Source organism: Macaca fascicularis, chromosome 6 (assembly GCF_037993035.2).
Source record: "Macaca fascicularis isolate 582-1 chromosome 6, T2T-MFA8v1.1".
In the NCBI taxonomy this organism is placed as follows: domain Eukaryota; kingdom Metazoa; phylum Chordata; class Mammalia; order Primates; family Cercopithecidae; genus Macaca; species Macaca fascicularis.
The window spans coordinates 64,975,339-64,998,839 of record NC_088380.1 but is presented as its reverse complement, the minus strand read 5'-3'; the positions used below and the strand labels follow the sequence as shown (position 1 = coordinate 64,998,839).

The 23,501-nt window shown below is 37.7% G+C and overlaps 1 protein-coding gene and 1 pseudogene across 5 annotated transcripts in view; one reads left to right on the top strand and one right to left on the bottom strand.

Moving 5' to 3' along the window:
* PDE4D (phosphodiesterase 4D) overlaps positions 1-23,501 on the top strand; it is an 807,734-nt gene that overhangs the window by 240,497 nt on the left and 543,736 nt on the right. The gene's annotated exons all lie outside the window — the stretch shown is intronic.
* Positions 6,479-7,955, bottom strand: LOC135971293 (NADH dehydrogenase [ubiquinone] 1 beta subcomplex subunit 4 pseudogene; annotated as a pseudogene).

Sequence of the window (23,501 nt, the reverse complement as noted above, 5' to 3'; positions counted from 1 at the left end):
ATGCACATACACGCACACCCATACATATATATATTTAACCATCTAGAAACTATATTAAATCTTCTGTAAACTTCAGATAAGCCTGCTTAAATTGGGGGTGGGTCTTATTGTAGCATACCAAATGGTTCATATACCAAGTATATATTTGTCATACTATGTGGAACAGTATTATATTTAAAACTGAGGTCTTATTTCATGTAGGTTGTACCAAATTTGTGGTGGTAAACATTGCATTTAGCTCATTCACAAAGAGTGCAGAAATACAGATTATCCATGTTTTTCTGTAGTGCCACTCAGTGTAATAGGTAAACAATACATCTCATATTAAAGAAAAAAGAGAGTCTTTTCAAAAGCTTGTAAAGGTCTGAATAAAGGTCTTGGAAATGTGTCATAACAGCTGAAATCGAAGAGATTTGAAAAAAGTGGGAGAAGTTAAATATTGCAGATGCATAGAGCTGAGACTTCTTCATTGGAAGTTGGGTAGTTCCAACTTTCATGTTGAAAATCTTTAAAAGTAGCCAAAAGCTAATTTTTTAAATCACATATTACAGATAGAACTGCATGTGTATTTGATATATTCCATATTTGTGTATCCAAAATTAGCAAATCCATGGTATTTTTATTCTTTGTTTTAGATATTCTAATCATTTCATAGCACTTTCATTACACATCTGCCCAGATTTCGTATTGCTAAATTTTAGACACTATTCTTTAAGTCTTGGAAGAGATCGACTTTTTCAGCACAACCCAGCCCAAACAATGTAGTGTTACTGTACTATATGAAGACAACACATGTGCTGGTCTTGTTCAGGCATTTACTGCATTTTTATTGAATGTCAAGTATGTGCCAGGCAAAGTCCATCTAGGGATTTTAGGATTTCCAGGACCTGCCATTTATAAACTTCCTGGAAGAAAAATTAACACCCTCAAAATGGGTGTTGACATCCAGTTTGCCTTTATCGCTCCTCTGATGCCTTTTAAAAACTATATTTACCCATCTTATGTCAATAAAAAGAATGTATTTATTATAAGTTATGGCAGGTAGTATTTTATAGACAACTTTATAGCCCACATGTTAAAGGTAAAAGTGAAGAAATTATGCTACTTTGCTGTATTTTCCCAGTGATTTATGTAAGTATTTACTCCCGGCAGAAAAATGCTGTAACACTGTTGCTGACAACAGGGCCCAAATAAGTATCAGCTTGATGTTCTGTAATACCTATTATCTTATTTGTTTTTGCATAATCCCTAGGAGGTAAATATATAATACTTTGGTTTCATTAGCATCACAACACATTATTAGGCAAATCAACAGAATGAAATTAAAGTTATATTATCTAATTGAAAAAAGCCTTCACTTACATTTTCAAGCATTAGTTCTTATCCACTTTCAATCACCTGGGGAACTTTAAAAAATCTGATGCCTGGGCCAGACACCCAGAAAAATGACATTAGGCTTTCTGGGGACAGGACCCAGGTGACTGTGTTTTTCTAAATGTCTTTCATGACTCTGCTGCTTTAGAGGTTCACAGACTTCCACTTAAAGAACTGCTAGTTAAGAAATGGATCCATACTTGCTCTGACTCCCAGAGATATCACTTTTCACGTGTTCCTATCATTTAGAAAAAAATGATTTGAATCAGCTAGATACATGATAGAGGACCCCCCACTACACACACACACACCAATCTAAGCACAAAATTATCTTGTTGTCCTCAATAGTTTGCATGGATAAGTAATGCAAAATAAGTATCATACCCAATATTAAGAAATTCTTAACAAGAAGCCCAAGTTTTCACCTTGTTTCCTATTTTTTCCTTCAGCCATCACATTCAAACCTGGCCCAAAGGTTTCTCACATTCTAGCCTCCATCACCACCACTATTGCTTTCGCCTGGGCTTTTGGCAAGCTAGAAATTGCCAGACTTTCCTGACAACAGGCTCTGTAAGATTCAGTTTAAAGCTTACACTTTGGCTGGAGCTCATCCTCCTAACAAGAGACTGTGATATGTAAATCCACAACCTGAAATCTCATTGGCTCTCCATTGCCTACCAATAACCCCCAGTCCTCTACTCTGGAAGTCCTGGATGGTGTAACTCCATTGCACACAGGTTCATCCCTTGAGGGCTCTTGGTAATGGAGTACTTTCATGTGCATGCTATTCTGCTGCTCTTGTGGAAAGAGTCTTCAACCCCATTCTGTATACCCTGGACACTCACCTTGTGAGACGCAGCTGAAGCAGACCTCATTGTCTGGGACACTGTCCTTGGTTCTGTTGGAAGAATTAGCCACCAGATCCTTGAGGCTGTCTCAGGACTTTGGCTTCACCTTTACCATAACAATTGGAATGCAGGCAAAATAGTGTTTCCAGTTACTAAAATAAGACTATAGACCATATAATATGTTTGTTTTGTGCTTATTTAACTCACAGGGGAAAATACCCATATTTTTAAGACTCTGGATTTAAAAAATCTAGTTGATTAAAAGAGAATATTGTTGCCTTGTCTGTTTGGTTTTGTTTTTTGGGGGGTTTCCAATACAATTGTGGAGCAAGAAAATCAGTCTCTGGAAAATATGTCTAAAATGCGAGAGAAGATTCCAACAAAATAAGTTAGATTTCAGTTAATATGTGAAAAGCATTTCTTCATATATACAATGTTTATTTTACATGGATAATTTATGTAAATTATTGAATAAATAATACTTTTGGGTTTGGGTTTTAGGGGAGGTTTTAGGTTTGGGTTGCAGTGGCGGCTTTTCAGCTGATTCAAACATCTAGTTTTCAGAATACTCTGCCCACATGATTTTTAGATATGACTTGGCCCTAATTGCTGACTCAGATTTTCACATTTTAAAAAGCAATTGTGCATTTTCATATACATTATCAAACAAGATTATAAGATTTTAAGGTAAGAAAGTAAAAGGGCATTCACTAATGATCATCAGAATCACCTACAAGGGCCAGTAAACCACACATTACCGGGCCTTTTCCCCCAAATTTCTAATTCTGTAGATCTCTGGTAAAGCCTCCAATTTTATGTTTCTAATAAGTCCTCAAGTGACACCAATGCTGCTGGTCTGGAGACCACACTTTGAGAATCACTGCATTAAATTAACAATTTTATTGGTTGAGTTTTCACCACAATGTGCATATCTGTTGACTAACAATGAATAGCTTTGTTGTAGCCAAACACTGTAATGTTTCCAAATATCCATATATAGTCATAGGCCCAGAGAAACAAACCACATCTATATTAAGAGTGCTTTGTTGTTATCATTTGACCCCCACTTTAGTGTTTTTAATTACATCGATCCTGGAGAAAAATAACTGTTTTCTAATTTTGGCATTACAGATTTGCTAAGGCAATAGAAAATTCTCTTAAACCTTTAGATTTTTAGTCTTCTAGTAAATATAAGCATATGAGTTCCAAGCAAATTCTGAGTTTTAAAAAATTTAATAAAATTGACAAATGTTTTCAATAAAATTGGAGAGGCTCATTTCCTTGTACAAATATTCTAAAAATACATGATAAAAGTTCTAAGTGCTATTTGTTGAAAGATCAGCAAAATAACTCTACAAGTATTTGTGGGCATGTTATCTTTTATGTGATATTGGTTATAAACTTAAGTTATATGAAGACAGTGTGTTAGTTAAATTATGTTCTAGTCCTACCTTAAGGAAATAAAAACAATAAGGCTCTTAGTGACTTTCTTCTGCACCACTGCAGTACTTGCTAACATGTTTTAATAATATGTAGTTGAGAATGATGAACTCTAGGCAGCAGGGTGACTTGGAGATACTAATGGAAATGCCCAGTCAAAAAGAGCCTGGTCTAGACTGAGCTCTGAAGACTCCAAATAACTTCCTGTTATCCCACCATCTTCTTAGATGGTCCAATCATGCTACACTCAGTCTAGGGCAGTGACCCTGAGGAATGGTATGTTTGGCAAAAAAGAAACCAAAGAAGGGTATTGCCATGCTTTAAGATTTTCCCACATTTTTTTCAGCATCTTGAATGGGGTTTCTGAAAGTCTGAGGAGTGAACTGTGACCAAAATTGCTGATATTTTGAGCTCAAAGAAACTGAAATTTTTAGGTAAGAATACTAAGACCAGCTTAAAAAGTATAGTATCAATGATTTACATTTCTTTAGCTGAGGATTTTCAGACCACTTTAATGCAAATCACATTGATTGATTCTCTAAACCAGTCTATGAAGTGGGCAAAGTGATGGTCTCATTTTTCAAATGAGGACTAAGGTTTATTTAATTAAAGTGGTTAACTCTTCAAACATCTAGTAGAGGCTAGCCAGATACATTGGCTCACACCTGTAATCCCAACACTTTGGGAGGCTGAGGCAGGCAGATCACCTAACTGGAGTTCAAGACCAGCCTGGCCAACATAGTGAAACACTATCTCTACTAAAAATACAGAAATTAGCTGGTCATGGTGGCGGCAGGTGCCTGTAATCCCAGCTACTTGGGAGGCTGAGGCAGGAGAATTGCTTGAACCCAGGAGGCAGAGGTTGCAGTGTGCTGAGATAGTGCCATGGCACTCTAGCCTGGGTGAGAGTGAGATTCCATCTCAAAAATCAAAACAAAAAAATCTAGTAAGGGTCTGTGTCTAGCACCTGCACTTCAAATATGTGTTTGTCATGACATCATTAGCCCAATTCAATTTTCTTTCATTAATTTGCTGAAATAAATATTTTTTGAGTTTATACTGTATACCAGGTGCTGCTGTAAGTGCTAGGAATATAACAAATCAAACAAATAAAAATCCATGACCTTTTGGAGCTTACATTTCAATGAGTATAGGCAAAATAATGGCCCCTGCAAGGAGTTCTACTGCCTAATCCCTGGACTATATGAACGTTACCTCACATGCAAAAAAGGATTTTGCAGATTTGATTAGGGGCACAGACCTGGAGATGTAGTGTCTATAATAGCCCGGTGGGCCCAATCTAATCGCACAAGTCCTTCTAAGCAAAGACTTTTCCCTGGTTATGTTAGAGAGATATGTGATAACAGAAGAAGGGTTAGAGAGATGCAACTTTGTTGGCTTTGGAAATGAAGGAAGGGAGCCAGGAGCCAAGGAATGTGGACAGCTAGAAAGGTCAAGGAAGCAGATTCTCCCTTAGCCCATTCAGAAAGGAATGCAGTCCTGAAGACACCTTGATTTTAGCCCTTTGAGACCTGTGTTGGACTTCTGATCTACACAACTATAAAATGATACATTTTAATTGTTAAATCACTAAGTTTCTGATAATTTATTACACCAGCAGTAGAAAACTACAGAAAAGATAGACAATATTCAAGAAAAATAAGTAAAAAAATATATTATATGTTGGATAGTGGTAAGTGCTAAGGAAAAAAGGGAATGACATAGGAAGTATCAGTAGGGATGCAATTTTGAATAGCGTGGCCCTCCAGCTTGACATTTGCATAGACTTGAAGGAGGTGAAGGGCAAGAACATTTCAGATGAAGGAAACAGGAGGCTAAAAGCTGAGACTAGGACAATGATCAGCCTGACTAGATTCTGAATATCACCGCTAAAAGGGCAGTTTCTACTTCAGAATACACGTACAAGCTTCCCCGGGAGTCATGTGTGATGATTTACAATAAAGTTTCAAAACTCCACAGATGACATTCTTACTTTGCTATAAGGAAACAGTCTTGCCCGGATAACATCATTTACTTTTTCATGTTTGCTGGAGAATTCATTAAGAAATTCAATACACCGTATTCAAAGAAGATGAATTCTTACACTCACTTAAAATTTGGTCTAAGGCAAACAATTGAAGATGTTCAGACTGAGTCTTTTTGGACCATCTACTCAACATCATTATCAACCAACAGCTTATACCCCTTCAAAGGGATCTCAAATTATATTTGATCCTGAGTTGTTGCTATAATAAATTTAGAGCTGGAGAAAAATAGTCATTGTAATTATTTTATTATTAGAGACCGACTTACATATGCTGAATAAATAAAAACAAAATGAGAGTTAATTCTGTGCAAAATTCACCATCAATTTTGATGAAATTTCCTATTGATACTTCCAAGTACAGTAGACCTTTTGTGTCCATGGATTCTACATCTGTGTATTCAATCCAAAATTGTTTTTTAATAATATGGTTGTGTATATACTGAACATGTACAGACTTTTCCTGTCATTCCCTAAACAATACAGCATAGTAACTATTGACATAACATTTACATTGTACTAGGTATAAGTAATCTGGAGATGATTTAAAGTATATTGATGTGTGTAGGTTATATACAAATACTATGTCATTTTATATAAGGAACTTGAACATCCATGGATTTTGATATCTGCAGGGAGTCCTGGAACCACTCCCCAAAGATCCCGAGGGACCACTGTAATCTAATTGAGGCCAAGTTTCATGGGTTTGTATCCTCTTAAGTACCTGGGGGGAAAAACTGTCTGATTTTTGCTTTTGAAGTTTTAGTATACTGTATATTTTAATTTTCGAAGAAAGGAAAACAGAAATTTTATGATCTGTGTCAATAGAAGTGTTAATATAAAAAGCAAAGAAATGCCTAGGTAAATATTGGCCTGGTAATAAACATTCTGCAATGCTGCTTCATGGGAAATATGCTTTACCTTGCTACTCAAAATGTGATCCATGAACCAGCAGTATGAATATCACCTGGACTTGGTAGAAATTCTGGGGCCCCACCCTGACCTAGTGACTCACCATTTGCATTGCAGTAAGATCCCAGGTGATTCATATGTGTATTCAATGTGAGAGGCACTGCACCAGGGCCATACCTGGGGCCCGCATGAAACACACCAAGCATTGTATGTTCTTTACATCCTGACAAGTCCGTATGAACTCACATTATTCTGAATACAGTGCACTAGCATATCTATCATGTTTTGAAAAGCTATTTTCATCAAGGGAGCTTAGTATCTGGTGCTCAGGAGATACCTACAGAAAAGTAGACAGTGTTATGCTGTTGAGAATCTATCAAACCTTTTGGTCGTATAATGTTTTTATTTCAAAACCTTAAATTGGTCAACATATTTTTTAATATTTAATAGTTGAGGGATGAAGAGGACAGAAGTTTAATTAGTTCAAAGGAAGGTAAATTGGGAAGGAAACAAATTTTTTGTTGAATCCGAATTTTCAGAATGAAAGAAGACACCAGTGCCCTGTGGTTCAGTGCTAACACAGCTGTGATGTGACCCTTCAAAGGTCAATGCTTGTGCCCCCATTGCTGGCCATCCTTCTCCTGGTCAATGTTGATGTGTCATTGGCTGGCTCTGTGTTGCTGGCTTGGTCTTGCTTTCACTGAACTTTGGCCTCCACAAAACTTCTAAGTAGCATTACTCCTACTTGTTAATCTTGGAAACACACAGGGTGAGTGAAATTCCATTTTCTTTCTTTTTTTTTTTAATGATTAATAGATGATTTATTTAAGTAAGAATCCATATAGTCATCATTGCCAGACTTAATATGAGATGTTAAATGTTCCATCCAATTTTCCTTCCTGGATAAGTTTTTCTTTTCTATCCCTGTCAGTTTTGAAAACATAATACCAGAAGAACAGGGGCCCGATTCCACACAGAGCTTCCAAGAGTGAGTTTTTAGGAGTGAGTCTGAAATTAGGATAGACATTTGCTGATCTCGAATCAAGGCAAGATCTTCAGTGAGCTCTTGGCGGTTAGGGTTGTTGTACTGAAGCAGGTAGTCTTGTTTCAACTGGGCTCTTATGGCCAACCGTTCAGCTTGCATCTGCCGGGCTTCCAGAGATATGTCATATTCGGCTGAGGGTCAAGGACAGAGTGGCGAGGTGCGACGGAGTATACTTTGGGAATGACATTTTGGTGACCCGGTGCACAACTGCCTGAAATTCCATTTTCATGTGACACTTTTGTATCTGTAACCATCAGGTCTGTTCCCTATGTTTTCTATTCCTTAAGTTGGCTACCATTATACTATCACATCTCTTTCCTTTTCTAGTGACTCCCCATTAGGCTAGCTCCTATCTCATAACCTTCTTTTGTAATTTAACGGCCCAAAGATGAGCAAATTCCAGAAATTCCTAAAGTAATTCAATTAGCTCAGAGCATCATAGAGACTCTTTTTTTCATTGCCTCATCCTGGGGGTGATTTATCAATGAAAATGACTTTAGTTTGATAGACGCTGGCTGCCTCATCGTATCATTGTGACATCATGCACTTAACTAAAAGGGCTTGACTTAGGCATCATCTCCTTCTCTCTCGGCAGCTGCTCAGTTAGATGTTTTTGTTTTAACCAAAGGGCAGGACTTCAAATATGACCCTATTTAACTCCATCTGGTTATATTTAGGCCTTATGCTCTTTTTATATCCTGATTCTGTCATCCATTCTCTTAGCTGGCCTTCCCAGTTTGATGTAATATTATTTTCTCAAACTATACCCTTTTCCATAATAAAGATTGTCACTGCTCCCTCAGGCTTCCTTAAGCAAGCTTTATAATATATCTGATAGAATCTCTGTTTCTGATTGTACTCAGGATAGATTTGTTTCCTGGCACACATGTATGTGTTCTTCAATATGTCACTTAATCACAGTGCCGCTTTTAGATTACAAACTCCTGTCACCAAGGGTTTTGTTCCCTCTTTTCAAAGCAGAACTTAAAAGAATTTTGCTTACCTTTACATCATTGACTTTAACTGTTCACATCATTGACTTTAACTGGATGATGGTTGACGACTGATGGCCAACTAACAAAAAAGGAGTTGAGGAATTGAGGTTTCGGATATAACAGAAGGATACTTAAGACTTTTAATGAATAAATAAACTAATTTTTCTTAGCAAAATGGTTCAGATAAAAGTAAGAGTGCGTCAGAGAAGGCTGTCATTGGTTTATTTGTTATATTCCTAGCTGATGGTGATTGTATGTTAGCCAAATATCTTGCATTTGATTTTAAAACAAATCAGAAGTAGATGACTCAGAAATGGTGACAATAAAATTATAGACAAGCCCCTTGCTACAGCAGCTCTTATTAATTAAATATCTGAGACAGAAGAATTAAAAGAGAAAAAAGTGGTATACAATTTGGAAGGCTGGCCATAAAAGTATTTCTTTCAGCTGGAGACACCTTACCTGCTTAAATATATAAAATTTTTGAAGAAATAAGAATAGATCTTATTTTACTTTGCAATGAAGGCTTGAAATATTTGAAAGTTCACTTTATTGCAATAGGATTAAGTACATCAAACTTCATTCTTATCTCTCTCAAATATTAGGAGTGTAACTTTCAACTGAACTTCTTTACCTGCTGTAATATACTCTACTACAGTGATATTTTAAAATGAATACTTTGCGAACGTAGTACTAGAATATGGATAGTGTTTTGAATATTTTAATAGCCTTACAGGATTAAAAAAAGGATCTTATAAAAAGTATGTGTAGTACCATTCAATTTTTACAAATTTATGCATTTGCTTATTCATATATGTAAATTGAAAATTTACATATAAGCTTATACTCAGAAAAAGATAAATGTTGTAAACACACTTGCACGCATGCACACACCATAACAACCACCATGCCGTTCAGTGATTATTTCAGGGTAAGTACAATTGCAGAAATTTTACATAGTCACGTTTTGCCTGTATTTTCTGTTATAAGCTTTTGTTTTGGCATAAGAAAATAATCGGCCGGGCGCGGTGGCTCAAGCCTGTAATCCCTGCACTTTGGGAGGCCGAGACGGGCGGATCATGAGGTCAGGAGATCGAGACCATCCTGGCTAACGTGGTGAAACCCCGTCTCTACTAAAAATACAAAAAACTAGCCAGGCGCGGTGGCCGGTGCCTGTAGTCCCGGCTACTCGGGAGGCTGAGGCAGGAGAATGGCGTAAACCCGGGAGGCGGAGCTTGCAGTGAGCTTAGATCTGGCCACTGCACTCCAGCCTGGGCGACAGAGCGAGATTCCGTCTCAAAAAAAAAAAAAAAAAAAAAGAAGAAAATAAATTTAAAAATTTCCCCAAAACATTCTTTGTTATAGTCAAAAATTAAAATGAACAGTGTCTATCAATAGGAGAATGGCTATACAAACAAAAAAGGACAAATAAGAAATAAAATTGGCCAGGTATGGTGGCTCATGCCTGTAATCCCAGCACTTTGGGAGGCCAAGGCTGGTGGATTGTTTGAGCCCAGGAGTTTGAGACCAGCCTGGGCAATATGGCAAAATCCCATCTCTACAAAAAAAATACAAAATAATTAGCCAAACGTGGTGGCATGCTCATGTAGTCCCTAGCTACTAGGGTGGCTGAGGTGGGAGAATTGCTTGAGCCTGAGAGGCGGAGGTTGCAGTGAACAGAGATCACGCCACTGTACTCCAGCCAGGGAGATAGAGCAAGACCCTGTCTCAAAAAAATAAATAAATAAATAAAATTAAACAATGGGAAAAGATTCCTGTTGCCATTTTAAATGTTGATCAACATTCAAATTTTCTGTGGTTTTAGATAACAAGACATGTCAACCTCCTGAAACAGTCATTGATGTAAATAATAAGAATATATATGCATTTGACTTTACCTGAGTTTAAAAGTAGAGAGAAAAGATGCATTGAAGCACGCATACAATTATTTTCTAAACATATCCTTCAGTTTCAGTGTTTTTTAATCAAACCACCAGGAGAATGGTGCAGCAGACAATGACAGTCCATGTCTCCCCCTTCATGGTCCCTTAGTTGTCATTGATGGGTGACTGCAGAGAACCATAGGGATTTGAGGACCTAACAGAGATATGTTTTACATTGAGAGTGGACATAAGCTCCTCGTTGCCTCATTGTGGTTTGCACTTCAAGCTGCAGCGTATACTTTTTCTAAGCTGTGTGGTCTGCCTTCCTAGAACTGTGTGCCCTGTACTGTTATTTGAGAATGTTTATCTAGTGAGGAGTGCTGCGTTGCTACACTGTGTATCACAGGGCACAGGAAGCAATGGTATGACATTTTTGCTGCACATCTGTTTTTGATTATTCTTAAAAGATGAAAATGTTAATCACTACAAGGGTGTATTAGTCCATTCTCATGCTGCTATAAAGAACTACTTGAGATTGGATAATTTATAAAGGAAACAGGTTTTGTTGACTAACAGTTCTGCATGGCTGGAAAGTTCAGGAAACTTAAAATCATGGTGGAAGAGGGCACAAACATGTCCTTATTCACATGGCAGCAGGAGAGAGAAGTGCAGAGTGAAGGGGGAAAAAGCCCCCTATAAAACTATCAGATCTCCTGAGAAGTCACTCACTATCATGAGAACAGCAGGGGGAGCTGCTCCCATGATCTAATCCCATCCCATGAGGTTCCCTCTCCCAAAACATGGGGATTACAATTTGGATTACAATTCGAGATTTGGGTGAGGACACAGAGCCAGACCATATCATTCCACCTTTTGCCCCTCCAAAATCTCATCTTTCTCACTTTTCAAAACACAATTATGACTTTCCAACAGTCTCCCAAAGTCTTGACTCATTTCAGCATTAACTAGGTAGTCCAAGTCCAAAGTCTCAACTGAGACAAGGCAAGTCCCTTCCGCCTATGAGCCTGTAAAATCAAAAGCAAGTTAGTTACTTCCTAGATACAGTGGAGGTACAGGCATTGGGTAAATACACTCATTCCAAATAGGAGAAATTGGCCAGAACAAAGGGGCTATAGACCCCATGCAAGTCCAAAATCCAATAGGGCAGTCATTAAACATTAAAATTCCAAAATGATCTCCTTTGACTCCATGTCTTACATCCAGGTCACGCTGTTGCAAGAGGTGGGCCCCCACCACTTTGGGAAGCTCCACCCCTGTAGTTTTTCAGGGTACAGCCCCACTCCTGGCTATTTTCATGGGCTAGCATTGAGTGTCTAAAGCTTTTCCAGGTACACAGTGCAAGCTCTTGGTGGATCAACCATTCTGGGGTCTGGAGGATAGTTGCCCTCTTACCACAGCTCCACTATGCAGTGCCCCAGTGGGAACTCTGCGTGGGAGCTTGCACCCCACATTTTCCTACTGCACTGCCCCAGCAGAAGTTCTCCACGAGGGCCCCGTCCCTGCAGCAGGCTTTTGCCTGGACATCCAGGCATTTCCATACGTCCTCTGAAATCTAGGTGGAGGTGTCCAAACCTCAGTTCTTGACTTCTGTGCACCTGCAGGACCAACACCACGTGTAAGCTGCTAAGCTTTGAGGCTTGGACCTTCTGAAGCAATGACCTGAGCTGTATGTTGGCCCCTTTTAGCCATGGTTGGGGCTGAAGCAGCTGGGATGCAGGGCTGCACAGAGCAGGGTGACCCTAGGCCCACCCCACAAAATAAGGTCTTTCCTCCTTGGCCTCCAGGCCTGTAATAGGAGGGGCTGCTGTGAAGGCCTCTAACAGGCCCTAGAGACATTTTCCTCATTGTCTTGGTGATTAACATTCAGCCCCTCATTACTTATGCAAATTTCTGCAGCTGGCTGGAATTTCTCCCCAGAAAATGAGTTTTCCTTTTCTATCACATCATCAGGTTGCACATTTCTCAAACTTTTATAGTGTGCTTCCTTTTTAATTTTCTTCTACCAGATACTCTAAATCGTCTCTCTAATTCACAGTTCCACAGGTCTCTAGGGCAGGGACAAAATGCCACCAGCCTCTTTGCTAAGCATAGCAAGAGTGACCTTTGCTCCAGTTTCTAACAAGTTCCTCATCTCCCTCTCAGACCAATTCAGCCTGAACTTCATTGTTCATATCACTATAAGCATTTTGGTCAAATCCATTCAACAAGTCTCTCAGACGTTCCAAACTTTCCCATGTCTTTCTGTCTTCTGAGCCCTCCAAGTCTCTAGGAAGTTGCAAAGTTTCCCACATTTTCCTGTCTTCTGAGCCCTCCAAACTGTTTCAACCTCTTCCTGTTACCCAGTTCCAAAATCGCTTCCACATTTTCAGGTATCTGCAGTAGTGCCACACTACTCTCAGTACCAGCTTAATGTACTAATCCATTCTCACACTGCTATAATGAACTGCCTGAGACTGGGTAATTTGTAAACGAAACAGGTTTAATTGACTCACAGTTCCGCATGACTGGGGAGGCTTCAGGAAACTTACAGTCATGGTGGAAGGGGAAGCAAACATGTTCTTCTTCACATGGCAGCAGGAGAGAGAAGTGTAGAGCGGAGAGGGAAAAAGCCCCTTATAAAACCATCAGAGCTCCAGAGAAGTCACTCACTATTATTAGAACAGCATGGGGGAATCTCTTTCGTGATCTAATCACCTCCCATGAGGACCCTCCCCCAAAACATGGGGATTACAATTTGGATTACAATTCAAGTTGAGATTTGGTTGAGGACACAGAACTAGACCATAATAAAGAGTTTGCTTTGGTAAAAGAAAGTGTATCTTTTTATTTACTTATTTACAAAGCAGCTTATTAAAGTTATTAAATAGTTTTCATAGGGGCAGCCTTTTTTTCTACTTTCTATATTAGTAAGTGACCATCTATGATTGTAATACAACTGAGGTTTCCCAAGAGCGAATGTAGCACAAAATAAGGTGTACTGTCTACCCTGTAAGAAATGTTGTGCAGTGAACCAACTCCAGCACAGATATGGAGCTCTCTCAGAAAAAATATAGGAAATTTAGATATGTGAAATTCAAATGGAAACAGAGAACTCAATTTAGATTTTAGTTTGCATAATATCTTAGAAATGTTTTCGTGGTTCAAAACTGATATTTGATAACTGTGTTAGACCTATAAACATTCACAAAACATCCCTATAATTTTCAGGTACAAAACACTAGTATGGATTTTAAAGTTCAATGTGGACCACAGGGCTTCTGCTTTTGCAGGTGTACCTTGATTAACATCCTTTCAATTCAGGGAGGGTGGGTGTATGAGAGCAAAATGTATGTATAAGGTAAGAAGAAAAGAGAAATGAGAGAGAGAAGCAGAAGATAGTGAGCCATCAATAATAATATTAGTTGGCATTCATTTCAAAAGCCAACCACCCCAATTTAGAGGATTTGCATTTAGGACTAATTAAATTATAACCTAATTGAGCAGGGACTGAGTTAGGCCTACTGATAGTGCTTCATAAATATTCACATTAACAATAATACAAGACGTTCCTTTTCTTTTTTTTTTTTTTTTTTGAGACAGAGTCTTGCTCTGTCGCCCAGGCTGGGGTGCAGTGGCCGGATCTCAGCTCACTGCAAGCTCCGCCTCCCGGGTTTAGACCATTCTCCTGCCTCAGCCTCCCGAGTAGCTGGGACTAGAGGCGCCCGCCACCTCGCCCGGCTAGTTTTTTGTATTTTTTAGTAGAGACGGGGTTTCACCGTGTTAGCCAGGATGGTCTCGATCTCCTGACCTCGTGATCCGCCCGTCTCGGCCTCCCAAAGTGCTGGGATTACAGGCTTGAGCCACCACGCCCGGCCCTAAGATGTTCCTTTTCAAGGCTAAAAACTTTGTCTGAATGGTATATACACCTTGTGAGTCTTGGGAAGTCAATATTGTTCCATTCCTGAATTTTTCTATCCCTTTTAAGGATAATTCTTACTCAAGTGAACCGAAACTTTCCCTATAGCAATAGATGTCCTCTGTAAGCAATTTTACTCCACAAGATTCTTTGCCCAGGTAAGAACAGATATTACAAATTGTTGGCGATTCTTCCAGGTCTCTCGGAAATAAAAGATCTTCTCAAATTGTAGCTTTGGTGCATTAATAGTTACTCTGCGGGCCTAAATGAGTTAGTTAACATGCAGCTTAAACATCTGGGGCACACCCAGAAGTAACTCAGGACTGGGGAATTGGCCCTCCCCTGCTACTCAATTGCCGTTTGTGTAAAATAGTGGACAGTGACACTGTTTGTGTGTGGCTAGCAACTGTCTCTAAGTCTTGGGTTTAATTGGAGAATAAAGTGCACTCAAATACCCTGAGCATACATATAAGAGTATTTACCATGATTCATAAGACTTGCTTTAAAAGTATACTCCAAATAAATACCCTCTTAAATTTATTTTTTCTCACATTTCTATGTGGTTATTCATAGTTCAAGAGCAAATATTTAAAATATGTAAATGACAGCCATTCAATTAACTATTCTAAATTTTAATTTTTTTCACCAAGGAGCTGAATTGATTCTCAAATATACCTTACATGAACTCTGTTTAAAGTGTACTGTATTTTTTAAATTTGTGAACATGGGAAATTATACAATGTTCTATAGTAATTTCAAACCTGAATTTTCTTTTAATCTCAGTGAAAACTTGTTCCTATTCAATGTTCTTTTTAACATCTCTAAGAGCCAGCTGTACCTTATCTGAAATGTAAATTAGTGTAAAAACCCTTTCATTCTCAATAATTATCAGCTACTATCTTTTTAGCTTCGTGTTCATCAATAGTAAACATCCAACCTACAACGGTTAACAAATATTTAAGTGTTTACCATGTACCAGACACTTTTATACATTCTGGGGTGACATATCTAGAATTACAAGTGTATCAAATATTATGACAGACAGGTGGAAGCTGCCATAGGATCAAATAAGAAGAGGACATAAACTTAACTGTAGAGATAGTTTGGGGAGGGAGGAAGAAGTCAGTGTTAGAACAGGCAACTTTTAAAGAACTGACCAGGAAGTTATGCAATTTGGAGTAAAGTGGGGAAAGAGTGTCAGGAAATGAGGTTGAAACAGATAATATAAGATTTGCTATTTATTCAAAAAGAGTTTAGAGGCCAGTAATTGACTGGGAGAAGAATGGTGCACAGAGGGACAAGTGTTGACCTGCAAGGCCGATTAGAAAGCTGTATCTATAGGTAAAGGCAAGAGATGAGGATGACGTGGATTAGGAAACAAAAAAATCCTCTCTTTTACCTGCAAAAATAGCTGTTGGCTTTGTGTCCCTTCCATACCAGACTTGGGGTCTCCACATTTCCATCAAGAGACTGGGCAGTTATACATCTTTTTATTTTCACTCTGACCTGACTGCTTTATGCAAGATGGGCCAAGTCTCCCTTATACATGAGGAATACCCTGATGTAAAGACAAGACATCTGCTCCTCCAACCACCTTTCTTCCAGGTGTATCTGCCTTAATTCCTCTTCCCCCATTCTCAGTGGTGCATCATTCTCTACTGCTCTCCTAGTCCTGCCTCAGTTTTCAATTAGTTTTATTTTGCAGCAGATATTTTTTTTAGTAGTGATCTCCTATTGTTCCTTTATCTCCCTTGAAAGGTACCTAATTAACGCCAGTAAACCTTCATGATGCCAGCATGTCTGTTCATCCTAGGAGTGTAAATGATCCTTGTATATCTATAGGAACGTTTCTATGCCAGTCTTTGAAACTGAGGAATTTCTTACACACACACACACACACACACACACACACACACACACACGTGTATATATGTATATATGTGTATATATATGTATATGTGTGTATGTGTACATATACATATTCCATTAGTTATGATCAGCTCTTTTTTATCACTTAAAAGCAACAAAATAATCAAAATATTGACATTATTCAGTGAATTGATAGTTGAAATGTAAGGATTTCAGAATGTTTTACTGATTTAAAAATGAAAGTTATGTAGTAAATCCTGAGCCCTTTCCTAATCCTGATTTCCTAAATCTAACTTATATTGAATTTTTTTTTTTTTAAAATAAAGATTCCACGAAACTTGGCCTCTTTCCTGTCATCTTAAATCTATTCTCCTCTTGTACTTCTCTTAGTTCTACTTCTTTCAAGTGAAGTACATTCTAATGTGAACCTCAGTTTCTCTGAGAGGCCCCTCACCACAATGTCCATGCCTTTCTGCGCTTCCCACGTAGATCTTCTTGCCCCAAATACCTACTGTGAGCCTTCTTTCCTCTGTGCCTGTCATTCCACTCATCTGAAATCAGTCGCACAAACCTTTTAAGCACCTTTCTCAGGCACTGTGGTCAGTAAGGTTTACAAACGATTGCCAGTCACTGACAACAAATTTGGGGCAGGGAGAACAGCCCCATCCCCATAAATGGTCTCATGTTTCTTTTTTTGTTTGCTTGTTGTTTTGACAGAATCTCACTCTGTTGCCCAGGCTGGAGTGCAGTGGTGTGATCTTGGCTCACTGTAACCTCTGCCTGCCAGGTTCAAGTGATTCTCCTGCGTTAACCTCCAAAGTAGCTGGGACTACAAGTGCCGGCCACCACACCCAGCTAATGTTTTTGTATTTTAAGTAGAGATGAGGTTTTACCTGACCTCAAGTGATCCCCCCACCGCCTCAGCCTCCCAAAGAGCTGGGATTACAGGCCTGAGGTACCATGTCCCACGCATAAATAGCCTCATTTATAAACCATGAATGTATAAATGCTGAGATAGAGATTTGTGTGTGTGTGTGTGTATTTGGGGGATGGTGGATACACTTTGCCCAACAAATCCAATATTTCTTACTACTTCCTATGCTTACCACAAGACTATAATATCATCTTTCTCTTAAATTAATGGAAATGCCCTCCTAACCAGTTTTCTGACTGGTGCTTTTGCCCATCCAGTCTAAACTTCTCATAGCAGAGTTATTCTACAAAACAGCAATTAGTTCACATCGTGTTGCTCTCTGCTCAGAGTCATCCAATGGCATGCCATCTAGAGTCAAAGTCAAATTCTTGCTATGTCTGTTAAACTTCTACATGATCTATGTCTACCACACCTTTCAAGTGACCTGGATCTGACATCTTCTCAAACCATTGTCCGCCTCACCCACTCACTTCTCCACTCCGACTTCATTAGTGTTCCCTGAATGTGCCAAGCATGTTCTGCATCACAGCCTTTGCACTACTTGTTCTCAGTGCTGGGAATTCTCTTCCTCTAAGTATCTGCATGGCTGGTTCCACCCTGCCCTTAAGATCGTCGCTCATATGTTACTTTAGCAGTAATCCTTTCCTATTCATGCTTTTTCTTCACCTTGACACTTCCTGCTGTATTTTTCTTCATAACACCTATGACCTACTGTATCTTTTGTTATCTGTTTATTGACTGTCTTTCTCCAACAAGAATGTAAGCTCTATAAGGGCAAGAGCTTTTGTCTATTTTTTCACTGTTGCATCCTCTGTGCCTAGAATGGTACCTGTCACGTAATAGATGCTCAATGAATATTTGCTAAAGGATGGAAAGAAGAAGGGAAGAGGCGGAAGGAGGGAGAGAGAGAAAGAGGAAAGTTGAAAGAAGAAAGGAAGGGAAGAAAGATGGTAGGGAAGAAGGAAGGACAGCAGAAAGTCTCATGTTGGCATTACTAAGTCTCTAACACTTATTAATACCTGCTTTGTCTTATAAACAGAGACAACACTGGCTTCTAGCCTAGTGCCTTTGTAAGGCAGCATTATCTGGATAGAAACTAATAAGGTTGTTCTGTTTACGCTGCATTTATGGCAAGAGGTACTGACTTTCCATTTATAGTTGTGATATAAAGTTTCTTCTTTAAATGAAGGCATTTTATTTCAGTTTTTAAAAATCTAATCTATTACAGAATTTTTAAAATAAATAATAGTATATAGGGGACTCAGATACAACAAAAATCATGACATAGAAATGTGGATATGGCAGAGTCATGAAGCTAGTAGTCGAATGCCTGAATTGGGGGTAAGTGACCCCTTCAGTCATGAAACAGTCCCTGACTATTGCCATCTTCCCCTCCTTCATTCCTGTTGTTTATTCGACTCCTGTACACTATCATGGGTTGAAATGAAACCATTTGGTATTGCTAACTGTTGTGTTGGGTGTTTTGGTTCTGTCTTCCTAAATTGATACAAGATCCTTGATGTGAGTGCTCAAGTCCTTCATCCCCTCCTCCTGGGCAGCCACCACAGTGCACAGCCCAGCACTGACACAAAAGAACATTAAGGATGTGTATTTGTCGTATTCGTCATGACTTAGCTACACAATAAGACATGAGGTTAAAGAGTGTGCAAACAGTAAAAATACTCGAGCGTGCTTTATTTTTTATTTTTAAGAAAAGTAAGACAATAGGGAGCAAACATCATTTTACCTTATAAACTGGCAAAACAAAATCACTATTTTGCCACTGGTATAAATTTATATATTTATATATATATATATATAATATATATATACACACACATACACACATACACACACACACACGCATACATAGATACTTATCCAATCTGGTAGGATAAATTAATCACTAGGACAAAATCATGAGTTAATAGGAGCCAAATTCTAGCACATCCAATTGGAATGCTTGAGAATTAAACCTGCTAAAAGTACTGACTGGAAGAGGAAGACATTCATAAAACTATTAGGCACATTTTAGTGGAAGTCAGCAACAACAAATAAATTGATTTAAGTAATAAACTTAGATATTTAAATTGTCAAGGAATTCTTTGTTCTGTTTTATAAATGGTATTAGCATTATCTTTTTTACTGAAAACTTTAAAAGTGTATGATTGCCTGTAATGACCATTGCATTGACACCATTTTCTGCAGTATGATTTGCTATTAAACGTGAATAATGTAAAGAACAATAACACTCCTAGATCACCTGCTACGAACCAGGCACTGCTCTAAATAGCTCAGGTATTTTAATTCATGTAACTGCTACAACCCTATGAGATATATCCTCCTTTCAGCTTCATTTTACTAGCGAGGAAACCAAAGCTTAATGAGGCTCTGTTAGTTATCCCACATCACACAGCTAGTAAGTGTCTGAGCTGGGTGTTGGTGCACAGTGATCTAGCACCCAAGTCCATACACTTAAACACTACCTTTGAATGCAGCTCTGTACCCTATATAAGGAAACTGTGGCCTAAATAGGCAAACCTGTGACAAACGAATCCTAGGGTCTAAAACAAAGGTTGAAAGGTGACTGTAAAAGTAGGCATTTCATCTTTAAATTTGACCAGGTAAATTTGACCTGCCATTCTTGATGGCATTAGTAAACATTACATTTCTTATAATTTACATTAAAAATCTAATACTTCTTTTACAAAAAAGACTTTTAAAGAATATGCATGCATTTTATACAAGGTTAAAGAAGTTTTCAGTGCAGGATAGTGAAATGGGGGTTAGATGCCCTTTCTATACTACATTTTTAATCAATGTAATCTTAAAATGAGATGACCTTGTAGCCAAGCATTTTTTCTTTCCTTTATAAGCAATATTAACTACACTAAATCAAGAAAGCTAATAGTTTTACATATTCCTCAATAACCATTAAGTTCAAACATTGGAAGAGTTTAATATTTTACATGGAAAATCCACAGGCAATAATTTTAAGTGACTTAGAAAATGTTTACCATGTTTTAACCTTACGTGACTGTGTATGTGTGTAAGTGTGTGTGCCTGTCTGTGTGCATAAGTATGTATATGAGTATGTAAGTTTACAATCTAGTAGTTCTCAAGGAGTGTTGGAGAAAGAATATGTGATCACATACAGTTTATAAAAGCTCTCTTATGTCTTTGGAAAGACAAATTTTTTGTCAATCTAGTGGTAAAATAATATTAATTTATTTATTAATTTTAATTTCCATGATAAATAATACATTTGAGCCTTAAAAATATTGTTAGTGATTCATGTTTCTTTTTCTATAAAAATTATTTCTAAGCCTTCCTCATGTTTCTTCCAGGCTCTTTTTTCTGATTGATTTTTAAGAATTTAAAAAATATTCTGCAATTTCTCTTGATCACAAGTGTTGGAAATATCTTCTCCCAAAGAAAAGAATGATTTTTTAAGAAATACTTTAGTAGCAGGTTTTTTTCTATGAAAAAACTAGAAGTGGCTTTTTCTTGGCAACATTTTCTTCTAGAGCAATAGGAAGGAAAACAGAAAGCTGTAGACTGTTATCTTCGTCCATGCATATGTTAGTGCTGGAACTCAACTCCAAAAACTTTGTTCCTTTGAAAATCGTACCCCTCCAAAATTGGTGGAGTGGTGACGGTGTGGTGTTGAAGGCCTGTTGCCAGGACTGAGAAGGAAAAGCTAAAGAAAGAGGGGAAAACATCCAAGAGAAAGTGACTGCCTGGGAAGGAGGGACAGGCAAGAGACCAAACATCAATTCTAAAGGAAATCTTGCAAATGCTTTGGCAAGTCCATGTATGGGAACATCGTTTGCCTAGATGTTCCCCTTTACCTCCTTTTTCCCTATTGAGTTGGTTTAGAGATCAATAGACTTTATTATTTTACATCTAGTAATGTCCCAGATGAAATAAAATGGTGTTGTTTCCATTCTATCGTATAGTTCATGAATTACAATTAAATCAATGTTTTCCTTCTAAAAATTTTTGAAGTTTTTACTGTAAAGTTATTTTACATATGGAATTCAATTCTGTGTGCAGTGTGAGAAGAAATCCACTTTTATATATGTTTCCCATATGGCTAACTAGTTATTTCCGCACCATCGATTGACTGCTCCATCATTTTTCCACTGACTGGTAGTGCTACCTTTGACACACATCAGTATTGTTGGTCTGTTTTACCTTTCTAACTGTAATTGTGGCATAACTCTCTATTAATTGCCTCCTTTAGTGTTATTCAGTACATTTTATACATTTTGTTACAAGGATCTTACACATTTTTTATTCACATGCACTGTAGACTTCTGTTGCTATTGCAAAATGGCAACAATTTTCAGTTATATCTTCCAAAAGCTTGCTGCAGCTATATCCAAATCTAATAATTTTTATATTGAACAGATATTTAGAAACTTTTCAAACTTTGATGTACTTTTAATAATGCTGCTTCTGATTATTTTAGGTATTCTTTGTAGACAATCATATCATCTGTGAATAACAAAAAATGTGTTTCTTCCATTCCAGTTTTTATACTCTATATTTTATACCACATTTTAAAATGATTTATTGACTGGCTGCATGGATGCTTCTCTGACTTTAAAATATGAATCTCTGAGGAATCCTTTTAAAATGAAGATCTTGGTTCAGTGGTAGGTCAGGCACTGAGAGTCTGCATTTCTAACAAGCTCCTAGGTGACAGTGAGGATGCTTGTCCAAAAAAAGCGGCGCTTTCAAGACTGTTAAATAGAAATGGAGAGAGCAAGCGTTCTTTACTTGTGTCTACATTTAAAGAGCATGCTTCCACATTTCACCATCAAGATTAGGTATCTTTGATCGGTTTTAGTAACTTCCTCCTATTCCAAATTTGCCATACATTTTTATCATGAATGGTTGTTTAAATAATTTTCTGTGGTTTTTCCCCTTTAATCTCTTAACGTCATGAATTATTAGAACATCTCATGTTTATAGCCTTTCATGCCATAAACACACAAACATACATGCACATATATGTACATAGAAAAATATGTATTTATTACTGCTTTATTTGCTAACATTTGGTTTAGACTTTTTAACCTGTCTTTATGATTCAGATCAGCTTCATGTAATCCTTGAGGATTCTTAATGTTTTTAAGTTTCATTATTAAATGAATTAGGTGTACACCCTCTTATTCTAAGCTCTTTACATGGAACTCACTTTTATACTAGTTTTTGAGACACATTCTCTTATAATCAGCATCTTACTGATGAAGAAACAGAGTTACATGGAGGTTCAATAACTAGCCCAAAGCCACATAGCTAGTAAGTGATGCAGTTCGTTGGTTTTTGTCTGTTGAACAATGAGGAGAATGATTTCTTAAAAATGGTTTTGTTTAGTCACTGATTTCACTAGTTCAGTCTTAAATGTAATTCAGTAATTCAGTCCTAGACACAGTTTTCGAAGCCACTAAAAACAGATTTAGATCCTGGTGAGGTAAAAATAAATAAATAAATTAATTAATTAATTTAAAAAATGTTTTTGAGGCCACTGGGAAAAGTGGGGCTCCTAGTAATTTGTAACAACCTCCCACTCCCTATCAAGAGGAGGTGGTAGACTGAGATTCTAAATCGAAAAATGTAAACACTTACCTTGGTTTTGTCACTTAATGGCCTATGTCAGAAGCTTAATTTGCTTCATGATTTCATTTAAAGTATAAACCTTTCACTGAATTCTGCAGTGATTTTGCATAATTAACTAATAGGTATATGCCTATCATTTTCATAACCTTTCAGGAAATCATTTGGCCCTAGTATACTGACTTTCCCTTTAAGTTTTCCTTTATACCTGAATCTCAATCTCTCTTACTGAGATTTAAACCTGTGTCTTTACAGTGAACTTCAGAAACATCAGAAAGACTGTCATTATCCTTCATGAAATCCTGTGGTCCACACTGGAGCATGTTTATTTTATTACCACTCAGTTTGATTTCTTTCATACTGTTTCATTAACATATGGTTTTTCTTAAATTCTTACTTGTTAGCATGTGGAAGCACTGCCTTTCAATGTAAGACATTTTACTTTAACAATTCAAAGAGATTTTTTTTCTATGCTATGTAGATATTAGGGAACAGAAGAATATACAGGAGACATTAGCCTGCTCATGAAGGTTATGAACTGCACAAATCATGGGGTCTTTTACAGGTTCAATTGCCTCATTAACTAGGCAGCCTCTCACCTCTCTGTCAGCTCTGA